We start from the raw sequence: 11,791 nt of genomic DNA on the forward strand, positions 1-11,791 counted from the left end.
TTCCCCATTACTGACGTTAGGCTAACTGATTTGCAATACTGTTTTGTCTCTCCATCAGTTTCAAATAACAGGACTACATTTGCCACCCTCCATTCAGTAGGAACAGCTCCAGAATCTATAAAAGTTTGGAAGATGACCAGCAATGCATCCAATTTTTCCAGGACCATTTCCTTTAGTACACAGGAATACAACTTATCATGCCCCGGTGATTTTTCAGCCTTTAATGCCATTAAATTCCCCAGCACTATTTTCTTATTAATACTGTTATCATTGAATTCCATCTTCACTAGACGTTTGGTTCTTTAACATTTCTGGGAGCTTCTTTGTGCTCTCTTTGTGAACACAAAACCAAAGTATGTACTCAATTCTTCTGCCATTTGTTTGTTCCCCATTATAATGTCCCCAACTTCTGACTGTAAGTGACCAACATTTGACTTTAACCAGCATTTTCTCTTTGCATATTTATAGAAGCTTTGACGGTCAGCTTTTATCTTCTTTACATTGTTACTTTCATACTCTATTTTCCCCCTCTTGATCAAACATATTGTCTTTTTTTGCTGAATTTGAAAATGCTCCCAATCCTTTGCATTGCTGTTTTCTCTCTGGCAATCTAAAATGTCTCCCTTTCGATCTAATATTATCACTAATGTCTTTTGTAAGACATGGTTGAACCACCTTTCCACTTTTAGTTTTGTGCCAGACAAGAATTGCTGCAAATCATGTACATGTTCTTTAAATATTAACCATTGGCTGTCGGTCATCATCCCTTCAAGTAATGTTCCCCATTTATCATAGCAAGTTCACACCTCAAACCCCTGTAGTTCCCTTTATTTAGATTCAGGACCCTAGTTTCGGATTTGGTTACTTCACTCTCCACCTTATTGAAGAATTCTATCAATGCTCTTTCCCCAAGGCACCCTTCACAAGACTGCTAATTAATCCACTCTCAGTGCACAGTACCCAGTCTCGAATAACCTGTTCTTTGGTTGGTTCGTCAACATACTGTTTTAAAAAAATCATGTACACAGGAACCTCAATTATCCGAATGACACGGGCAGAGAGTATTTTGTCAGATAATCAAATGTTCAGACATTCGAATGCCAGATAATACAGTTTAGCCAGGCATCGGGATCTTGCGATCTTGTCCGCATAATCCGAGATTAAGATTATCGAATGCCAGATAATTGAGGTTCCTCTGTATACACACCAACAAACTCAACTCCAAAATTTGGGAGGCAGTGAAGTAGTGGTAATGTTGCTGGACTAGTAATACAGAGACACAGGTTAATATTCTGGGGAAGAGGTTCAAATCCCAAATAGTGAAATTGGAATTCAATAAAAATATGAAATAAAAAGCTAGCCTAATAGCTGCAATGTAATTGTTTCTGACTAATAAAACCCACCTAGTTCACTAATGTCCTTTAGGGAAGAAAATCTGCTGTCATTACTTGGTCTAGCCTACATGTAACACAGCAATGTGATTGACTCTTAATTGCCTCTGGACAATGACGGATGGGAAATACGTGCTGGCCTAGCCAGTGATGCCCACATTCCAGGAACAAATAAAACAAATCATTGCTAGTTTGGTTTGTCCAATCTATGTGTAAATTAAAGCCATCCATGATTACAGCTGTTCACATGTTGATGCATGAGGCCTATAAACATTTTCAAATTCTTTTTATAAGCAAGAATATTTGGAAATTTGTAATAAATGGATCTGTTACTATTACATTTTTATTATTCATTTATGTAGGTATTATTGGCTAGGCCATCATTTATTGTTCATCAGCAAATGTCCAAAGGGCAGTTAAGAGTTAACTACATTGCTTCGGGTCTGGTGTTACATGTAGGCCAGACTAGGTAAGGATAGCAATTTCCTTCCCTAAAGGAAATTAGTGATCCTGGTGGGTTTTTCCCTAACAAACAAAAATGGCTTCACAGTCATCATTAGACTCTTCATTTCATATTTTATTGAATTCAAATTCCACTCTGGATTTGGACCCAGGTCCTCAGAGCATTACCTGGGTCTCTGGATTAATTATTAAGCAGTAATACCACTAGATCATCACCTCATGCTATTTGGTTCTATGTGTTTAAAAATATGAACATTAGTCAGTCCCTATGTTAACTTTTTCCATTACCTTTAATGTACAGGGGAACTTTGCTACAACTTCTCTGTTATCAATTCATTTGTTTCAAATAGGCAATTTAACATTAACATGAATCCAGTTCACTGGCTGTACTAAATATTATGGTCTATTGCTTCTCATAACAAGTTAAAGTTCTGTGGTTTTAAAGCTCATGGCCAGTGCAAACTTTGCTGATTTTTACATAAAAATGTGGATTAATCAGTGCTTGAATAAATGTTTTAGTAAAATTGTGACATTTAGTAGCTTGCAATTGGGGACATGTCTGTGATTAATAAATTTTAAAGTGACTACTTGTTGGATATTGCTTTGAGGTAAAGAGAAATCAAAAACTTCAAGTCACACTAATAGAGCCTTCTACTATTTCAGAAAAATCAAGCTTCTTCACATACTTATTAACAAAATAATCCTGAACCGATAAAAACATTATTATTTTCCAGTACAAATGTAATCACATAAAAGAATGTTGTGCAACATATCATATTTAGCCTATCCTCATTCCTGTGGAGGCCATAAAGAATGTACTTTTTTTTTGCACAGCACTCCTTTCAAAGGGCTGCCTGTCAGCTTCTGAGGTCATCCAAGGATAAGTACATGCACAGACGTGAATCGATCCAATATATTCAAGCACCATGGGTAATGGCTTCAGGCTGCAGGTGGTAGTGAACATTCAGATGGAATTCATCAATCTGGCTTACAACAATCTGGTCAGCTGGCCAGATGTTTGGATGAATTTTCTATTTTTCTTTCGGAAAACAATGAGTATTTTGAGTTTATATAAATTATAGTTTACTTGCTAAGTAGCATATACACTGCCTTCAAGGGAATATGACCTCAGCTGACAATTCATGAGGTATTCATGACAGCACTCATTTTTCAGGGACGAAACAGGCTATTCTATTCACAGTTTGGAAAGCAGGAAGCATTTATACATTTCCAACTGGAAATGTACTGTAAGCAAATTGCCTTGCAATGATCATACACGAAACAGGCTTTATGCTGTTGCATATGCAAAAAAACTAGCTTGTGTATTTAGGTCACAAAGAAAGCCATGTCATAGGTCCTTTATTACTAATGGGATATACGTTTGAAATATAATCACCTCAATGTCAAGGCAGGAAGAACAGAAGTACTCCATTCCACATTTAAAGAATTTGGATTTCTTTGGCTCATGTCTGGTCCATTCAGTCACTTTCCTTGAACTGGCCTCTGATTTTCTTCCCAATCTAGCCACTGGTCTCACTTCCCAGTCTCTGACTTCCTGACCTAGCCACCAGCTGGAAAGAATACTGAGAGTACCAAGGGAATATACGCTGGGCACAGACCCTCAAAGTGGCTTAGCAACATCATTACTGACTGAGCTGGCAGAATCCCAAAGCATTTGCCAACTAGACCAGGTCTATGGCAGGTGGTGACAGGACCAATAAGTAAAAGCTACTTGACCTCATCCTCACCATTGTATTGCCTCAGATGTATCTGTCCATGACAGTATTGGTAGGAGAGACCAGTACGCAGATGTACAGTCATACAGCACTGAAAGAGACCCTTCGGTCCACCCAGTCCAAACATAATCCCAACAAATACTAGACCAACCTGCTTGCTCCTAGCCCATATCTTTCCAAACCTTTCCTATTCATGTAGATATCCAACTGCCTTTTAAATGTTGCAACTGTATCCACATCTACCACTTCATTAGGAAGTTCATTCCACACGCGAACCACCCTCTGTGTAAAAAATTTGCCTATCATGTCTTTTTAAAAATTTATCTCTTCTCACCTTAAAAATGTGTCCCCTAGTCTTGAAATCCCCCCCATCCTAGGGAAAAGACAACTACCATTAGCACTGTCTGTACCCCTCATTATTTTATAAACTTCTATAAAGTCACCTCTCAATCTCCTACGCTCCAGTGAAAGAAGTCCCAGCCTATCCAGCCTTTCTTTATAACTCAAACTTTCCACACCTGATAACATCCTGGTAAATTGCTTCTGAACCATCTCTTTGTGTCGTACTACCATTCTGTGAATGGAATAGATTCAGGCAGATCTAGAAGACCAAAATGAGACACTCAGGAGGTGGTGTTGGTCACTAATAGCAGCAAAATTGTATTCAAACATAACATGTATCTTCATGATCTGCCATGGAATCATCAAGCCAGGGACCCAAACCTGGTTATATGTTACATATGGAGTGCAGGCAAGCATGTCAGTTTCAGCACCAAGCATACCCAGAAATGAGGTGCACACACAAAGAAGCTGCAACAGTCTTCTATACGCATGTTAAGCAACAGAACCCAGTTTGTGATAGCTTAAGTAAAAAGGTAAAGTCATCATAGTTTTAGGTGACTATCAGCTGCTTTCTCATTAGAGAGGGATAATGAGTGATGGGTTTAACCTGAGGGTCACCAGACTTCAGCCAAGGCTGAAAAGGTGGAAACTTCATGGTAACCTCAGCCAGTACAGGAATTGAATCTACACTATAGGCATCCCAGCCAACTGAGCTAACCAACACCAAGTGATCCAGTAAATGATCCACAATTAACAGATCAGGTCAAAGCTCTGCACTCTTTCCACATCCAGTCATAATTGACAGTGGACAATTAAGGAAGTAAACAGAGGAGGGGATGCCACAAACATCCTCAACTATGGGAGAGGCCAGCACAACAGTGCAAGGACAAGGTTGAAGGGTTTGCAAACACTTTCAGACAGAAGTGACAAGTGAAAGATCTAACTCAGCTTCCTCCTGAGGCCTCCAGATGCCGGTCTTCAGCCAGTTCGATTTACTCCATGTGATATTGTGAAATGGCTGAAGGCACTAGGCATACCAAAGACTATGAAATCTAACAATACCCAACTGTCGTACTGAACACATGCTCCAAAACTAGCTAAGACCCAGTCAAGTGGTTCCAGTACGGGTACAATGCCAGCATCTACACAACAATGTCAAAATGTAGCCATATTTGTCCAATTCACAAAGGTCAAATCCAATCCAGTAAATTGCCACCTCAGTTTATTCGCAATTATTAGTCAAGTGATGGGAGGTGTCTTTGACAGTGCTACTTGCTGGCAGTTACACAATCATAACCTGCTCACTGAAGCTCAGTTTGGGCTCCACCAGGCCACTCAGTTCCTGACCTTTGCTGTAAAGATGCACAGAAGAGTTCAATTCAGAGGGCGGTGGGCGTTTGGAACACATTGCCAGCAGAGGTGGTAGAGGCAGACACAGTAGATTCATTTAAGATGCATCTGGATAAATGCATGAGTAGGTGGGGAATAGTGGGATGCTTAGGAATTGACTGTTTAGACAGTACATTTGGATCGGCTCAGTCTTGGAGGGCCGAAAGGCCTGTTTCTGGGCCGTAAATTTTCTTTGTTCTTTGTATTCAAGAGATGAGGTGAGAGTGACTGCCCTTGACATCAAAGTAGCGTGTGACATCAAGGAGTCCTGAAAATCTTAAACTAATTTAAAATTTAAGGCAATTTATGAGAATTTAAAGCAAACCTTTCAATGGTTGGAATCATATTGGGCAGAAAGGAAGATGGTTGTAATTGTTGGAGGTCACTTGTCTCTGTTCCAGGGCATTTCTGCCAGAGTTTTTCTTGGGAGAGTCTTTCGTTGCTTCATTACTGACCTTTCCTTCCCCATAAGGTCAGAAGTGGGGCTGTTCACTGATGATGACAATGTTCAGTACCATTCACCGTTCCTGATACTGAAGCAGTCTATGTCCAAATGCACCACGTGAACATTAAAGATTGGGCGAAAAGTGACAAATAACATTCAAACCACCAAGTATGAGACTGAGACCACCTCCTACAAGAGGAAATCATACCATCTCTCCTTGACATTCAATGACATTACTATTGCTGAAAAGCCCACCCCCAACACTCTGGCAGAACAGTGGGTTTCATTGATCAGAAACCTAAAAATCTAACTGGACAAGTCATATCAACACTGTGAGTACAAGAGCATGTCAGAATGTGAGTTCTCATCTCATCTTCCCAAAGCCTGTTCATCATCTAGGTACACAGTTTTTCAAAACATTTTCTCATGCCTTTGTTGTCCATCCTCAATTTCACTTGAGCTGAATGGCTTGTTCAGTCATTCCATGAAAGGTAGCTAAGAGTCAACCATTACTTAAGACTATCTTTCAGCACCAGCTTTACTGACTGAATTTATAACCACCAGCTACCATGGTGCAATTTGAACTTGCGTCTCCTGAGTATTAGGTCTACTTAACTGGGCATCCCAATGACTTTCCCACTATGCCACATCTACACCTGCCTTGAGTGTGCAACTCCACCAAACTCAAGAAGCTGAATAGCATCCAAACAAAACTGTTCTGAATCGTCACAGATTTCGCTGTTTGTTGATACATGTATTTTCAATGAGGGCCTCTGGCCTTGGAGTAACTGTGAACAGTTTAGTGCATTAGAAATAGCAGTAGAACAGACAAAAATGTTGAGACACCTCCCAAGGTGTCCTATGATACAGGGAGTCAGAGACAGAATCAAGTTTGTTTAAAGAGTGCTGCTAGTTCAGCAAACTCTAAAAAGGAAGGTTTGGGGAAAATTGTCCTCAGTAGCTTGGAAGAAAACGCCAAAAGCAGAAAACAGCTCGACGCTGAGTGGATAGAGAATCCATCTGTTTGTTCTGACAGCATTTAGAAGTCAATGAGAACAAAGCTTCAGAAACCAATTTCAGCCATGCGAACTGCAGAAGAAACTTTTAAAGTGTGTTGACACCTCACTGAGGTTTGAGTAACCGTAAGACTGTTGTATAAATAAATCTTTTATTTCTAATAATTGTAATAAAACCATTTCATATTGTAATTGTATAGTGTAAAACAGATTTTTTTTCTTTTGTGAGTAATAAACTTTGATGTTCTTTTGTTGAAAGTACATTGGCAGCCTCCCATGAATATGTTCAGAGACTGATCACCACAATAAACAAATAAGCAAAAGTAAAACAGGTTATCCATCAAGCCAGGCTTTACTCTGGGATCTGACTGCCCGGTATTACCATCAGATAGGATCAGAACAACATGAAAGACACAATGCTGCCAAATGTCATTGGGTACAGGTACAGTAAAACCAAGAGTTATGGCAGTGGAGTGGTTGTGTTACAAAACTAGCAATCTGAAATGAGATTTTAGACATTAAAGCCCAATTAGCTAATAATGCCCATTGGGGAAGAAAGTCTGTTGTCCTTATCCAGGCTGGTCTATATGTAACAATTATTATGAAGGGTACATATGTCTTTGTAGGTAGAAGCACAGAAAAATGGTAGTAACATTCACATTAGGTTCGACTGAGGAAGAATATTATATTTTTCAAATTGTTTCAAAATTGAGACAAGTATCATTTGTTCAGATGCATAGAGGACCTAATAGTCATAGAATCATAGAATCTCGATAGTGTGGAAAGACACCATTTGGCCCATAGAATCTGCACTGACTCTCTGAACAGCATCCCTTCCAGACCCAGACCCAGACCCCCATCCTATCCCCGTAATGCCGCATTTCCCATGGCTAACCCACCTAGCCTGTACATTCCTGGACACTATGGGCAATTTAGCACAGCCAATCCACCTAATGTGCACATCTTCGGACTGTGAGAGGAAACTTGAGCACCTGGTGGAACATTCTGAAAATATCAAGCAGTGCATAATCCCTAATAAGCATATTTTAAAATCTTATTATTTCATTATTTACATTGCAGCACCTGGCAAATAGGAGTTAAGAATCATTTTTAAGAAAACCTTTTAAGATATATTTCCTCAACAGTTAATACACTGTACCTCTTTCCTAAGAGATTACACCATTAGCACATAGGGCCCTGCATTCTATTCTACTTGTCATTCCACTGGCAATGTTCCTTCAATTCCAATTCCTAAGGTATAAGCATATCTGGTATAGACCCAGTTAGTCATTCGTTATTACTCTGGTTAGTCACATAAAGAATTATTACCCATTGCTAATACTACCAGCCATCTCTCCTGCCCTCTCCACCCTCATCACCTGCAAGTTTCTCAAGGGCTTCTTTGTCAATAACATTTGGGCCATTTTTTTCATCTGCCATTGCTACATTAATCCACTCTCCACTCCCACCAATACAGCACTCACTTTCCCATCATGTCAAACTTCCATTTCCTAGCTGCTACCTATCTTAGCCCTGCACCTTCGTTTCTCTTAGTTTTCTCCAATTTCTCACAGCTTTTCCAATTCATTTTATCCAGCAGAACCAACTGCTACTCCCTTGACACCATGCTTAATAAAATATTGATCACCCAACTTACCTTCCTGACCCATACATCAAAATTAAATCACCCCCTCTTTTAAACTCACCAACACCACCTCTTTATTTAGACTAACACAAACTCTGTCCTTGAAAACTACATCACCACATCTAACCTCTCTTTACTCTCCACCATGCTCATATGCAAGTAGTCTACCAAATTCACCACAAGACTACCCTTCACATCATGTCTGAATGTCTCCAACCATATTAAGTAATGGAAAGACTGAAACCACTGTGTTTGACCCCTGCACAAATCCTTTGTCCTCGTCATTGATTTCATCTCTGAAAAGTCGCAATTGTCAACAGGACCAGATATTTAGCAGCCATAGTATCTTAAATAATTCCAAGATGAATCATTCATTGCAAAATCTCCTTGCCATAGACCTTCCCTACTCATCCATTTTGATCTAGTTGCTGAAAACATCATTTATGTCTTGGTCACTACCACTTGTAGAAACTCTTAAAGTGCTCCTGGCCAAACTCTTGAACTCCTATATCATTTAACACTGCTGCCAAATATTCTATCCTGTACCAAGTCCCACTCATCTAGGACTCTGTCCTTGTTGATTTATATTGACTCCAATTAAAAATTTCCATTTTGGCTGTCAATAAAGGTAGAATTCAAAGTTGGATGCAGTAAATTCAAATAATTTATTACTACAGGCACCATCTAGCATCAACTTCCAGTTACGCCTAGTCCCATGTGTCTTTTTGGCAGAGCAAATATGATCTGGGATTTCAGTTACTCTTAGTTGGATGAAAACTTTAGAAAACTATGGTCCACTTCAAGAAAGATTGTATGTTTAAGAGTAAAAAGCAGCTTAGATTGATAAACACATGACCGCTACCATCTTGAACGACAAGGGTAGTAAATACATAGAAATACTACCACCTTGATGTTTCTCTCCAATCCACCAACCATCGTGACTTATTACTGCTCCTTCAGAGTTACTGGATCAAAATCCTGGAGCTCCCTCCCTTATGGCATTGTGGGTGTACCTATTGCAAATGGACTGTCGCAGTTCAAGAATGCAGCCAAACAGCACCTCCTCAAGGGCAACTAGGGATGGGCAATAAATGCTTGCCTCAGTCATTGACACCAACATCTCATGAATGAATTAACTCACATTATAGTTTTTGTTAATAAGAATATTTTCATGTTTTCATTTGCCAAGATTCTAAATTTTGGAAGTCTCTCCTAAAATATCTTTAAAATATCCCTTAAAACCCACATGTGAATTAATTCTTGGTCACCTTATATCAAATTATAAACTAAAATAACACACTGAATGCTCTTTGGAAGATTTTATTCCTTCAAAGACGCTATAAGATTGTTGCATTCACAATTCATTCTGAGTAATAAAAGGAAAAATTGATTACAATTTTTGCATTCCAATAATTCAGAGTTTGTGAAAGATATCAACCAAGAACAATTTATTATTGAGTAATTGCTTTAATATTTTACTGTTTTTAGCTTACTAAATCATTATTAGCCATAACACTTGATTTACACTTTAAAAGTTGAAAGTTTAAAAATAATTTAATTCTATACTGACTATTCAAAAGTAACAGAATTATTTTAAGAATGAATACAAAAGCTCAATGAAAAAATTAACAAGAAATAAAAGGTACTACTTGAATAATTTTAAGTGTAAATGAGAACCTGATCATTGGAATTCAGCAAGCTGCGCCGAAATGTTGAGACATGGCTAAATTCAATGGGAGGAGACTAGTGTTGGGTATAAATTCCAACACAGACTCTTTAAGACTGAATGACCTGTTTCTATGATGTATACTTTTTGCAAATTAAAATATAAAAGAATCAATGTAACAACAATAAAGCCTTTACTGAGTAAATACAGGAATTCAAATCATTCGAAGACCCAAAATCCAAAAGATTTTATTAAATTAATACATGCATGAAATTACTGAAAAATTACCAAATTGGTCAATATATTTGGAAAATATGTGTTAAAAATGTAGGTTCTCAAAATGAATATCATTTCAAAATGTCTAGTTCCAGAAAATGAAAATTAATAGATGAATTAAGCCCCCCCCCCCGGTCTGAAATAGGATCACGTTCTAAAGGAGTTTGGATAAGATAAACCAAAAAACTGCACACCTATATGTATGAACTATCATTGGTGATCAATTATAAAAGCATCCATTTTCCCAAGGAGATGAATAACCGTCGGCTTTAATTTGCAGCAGCGTACATACAGATATGTGATTCGTTTGACATTTATTAACCAGGAACGCTCTAAATCATAACTACACATTTTTGTTTGAGACGATCAATCCTTACCCCTAACTGCATGTTTTGTTGGCAGAGGCGGGACTGCAGGCAGGTCTCCCCAGTTCCTAAAGGGGAACAAACTATGAGGGAAAGAACATGCACAGTTTTTATATATAATTATTTACAATGTTATAACAATGATTTTTTTCAAACACATATACCTTAATATCTGAAATACCAAAAGAAAGATGGAATTTAAAGCAACCTAAATGTACAATAACCAACATAAAACCACGTTCTAAATCTGCAATGGTTGAAAGAAAACTAAGTCGGACCATTCGCTTCTAAGACAGAAAGAACAAAAGGACGCTCGTAAGGATAGCTCAACACAGCGCTTACCACTACAGAACGAGCTGGTCCAGAGCAAAATCAACATTGTTAAATAAAAATAATGCTTTTAAAAGCTGAACTGCAGAATAGATTGCTTCACGGTACAATACTTACAGACAAAGCCCTCTGCCCCGCTCCACCTTCTACCCTACATAGAGATCTGCAATGTAGCTCCCAAAATAGGGAGCATTTTTTTTTCCGTAAAGGCACTGATTACTGCACTCCAAAAAATGAAGTACAGTCAGCGTTTGAAAAGCTCCCAAAAAAGCTGGTTTACTGTCTACCCCAGTGCCCGTAGTTGGAGTGTACGGAACAATGAGCTAATTCTGTAGCTTGTTGGCATTAATCCAAACATTCAGCACTGGTAGTGGTGCTGCTGCAAAGCCAGACTGCTTACTCTGCATGAATAATCAACTCAAAGTCCCCCCTGTCTGGGACTGGCAGCCAATCAGCGACGACCAACCCGCGATGCCACCGCTCAACCCAACCTGCTTACCCAGGCCCAGCCTATCCCCTCCTCCCATTGGTGCCATGACGTCACCGGCGTTCTATTTTGGAACGTTGCTAGCCTCGAAGAGCGTCGCGCGCGCTGCAGCTGCCTGTCAATCAAGCGACAAGAGACCACAGCAAGTTAGGATGCGGGCCGCTTTCTATATCCCGTACAGTACTGCTGTGTTGACTCATTGCCAGGGACACTCCAACTGGGAGTTGTGGGTCTCATGGAG

General features: G+C 39.1%; 1 long non-coding RNA gene across 1 annotated transcript in view; it reads right to left on the reverse strand.

The window, feature by feature from the left end:
- Nucleotides 1-11,477, reverse strand: part of LOC140485474 (uncharacterized) — a 29,792-nt gene extending 18,315 nt beyond the window's left edge. The window contains exons 1-2 of the long non-coding RNA XR_011962344.1: nt 11,181-11,477; nt 10,746-10,816 (exon numbers count right to left, since the gene is read on the reverse strand). This is a non-coding gene — a long non-coding RNA (uncharacterized lncRNA). The remainder of the gene's footprint in view (nt 1-10,745; nt 10,817-11,180) is intronic.
- Nucleotides 11,478-11,791: the final 314 nt, after the last annotated feature.

This window comes from Chiloscyllium punctatum, chromosome 2, assembly GCF_047496795.1.
Source record: "Chiloscyllium punctatum isolate Juve2018m chromosome 2, sChiPun1.3, whole genome shotgun sequence".
Taxonomy (NCBI): Eukaryota; Metazoa; Chordata; class Chondrichthyes; order Orectolobiformes; family Hemiscylliidae; genus Chiloscyllium; species Chiloscyllium punctatum.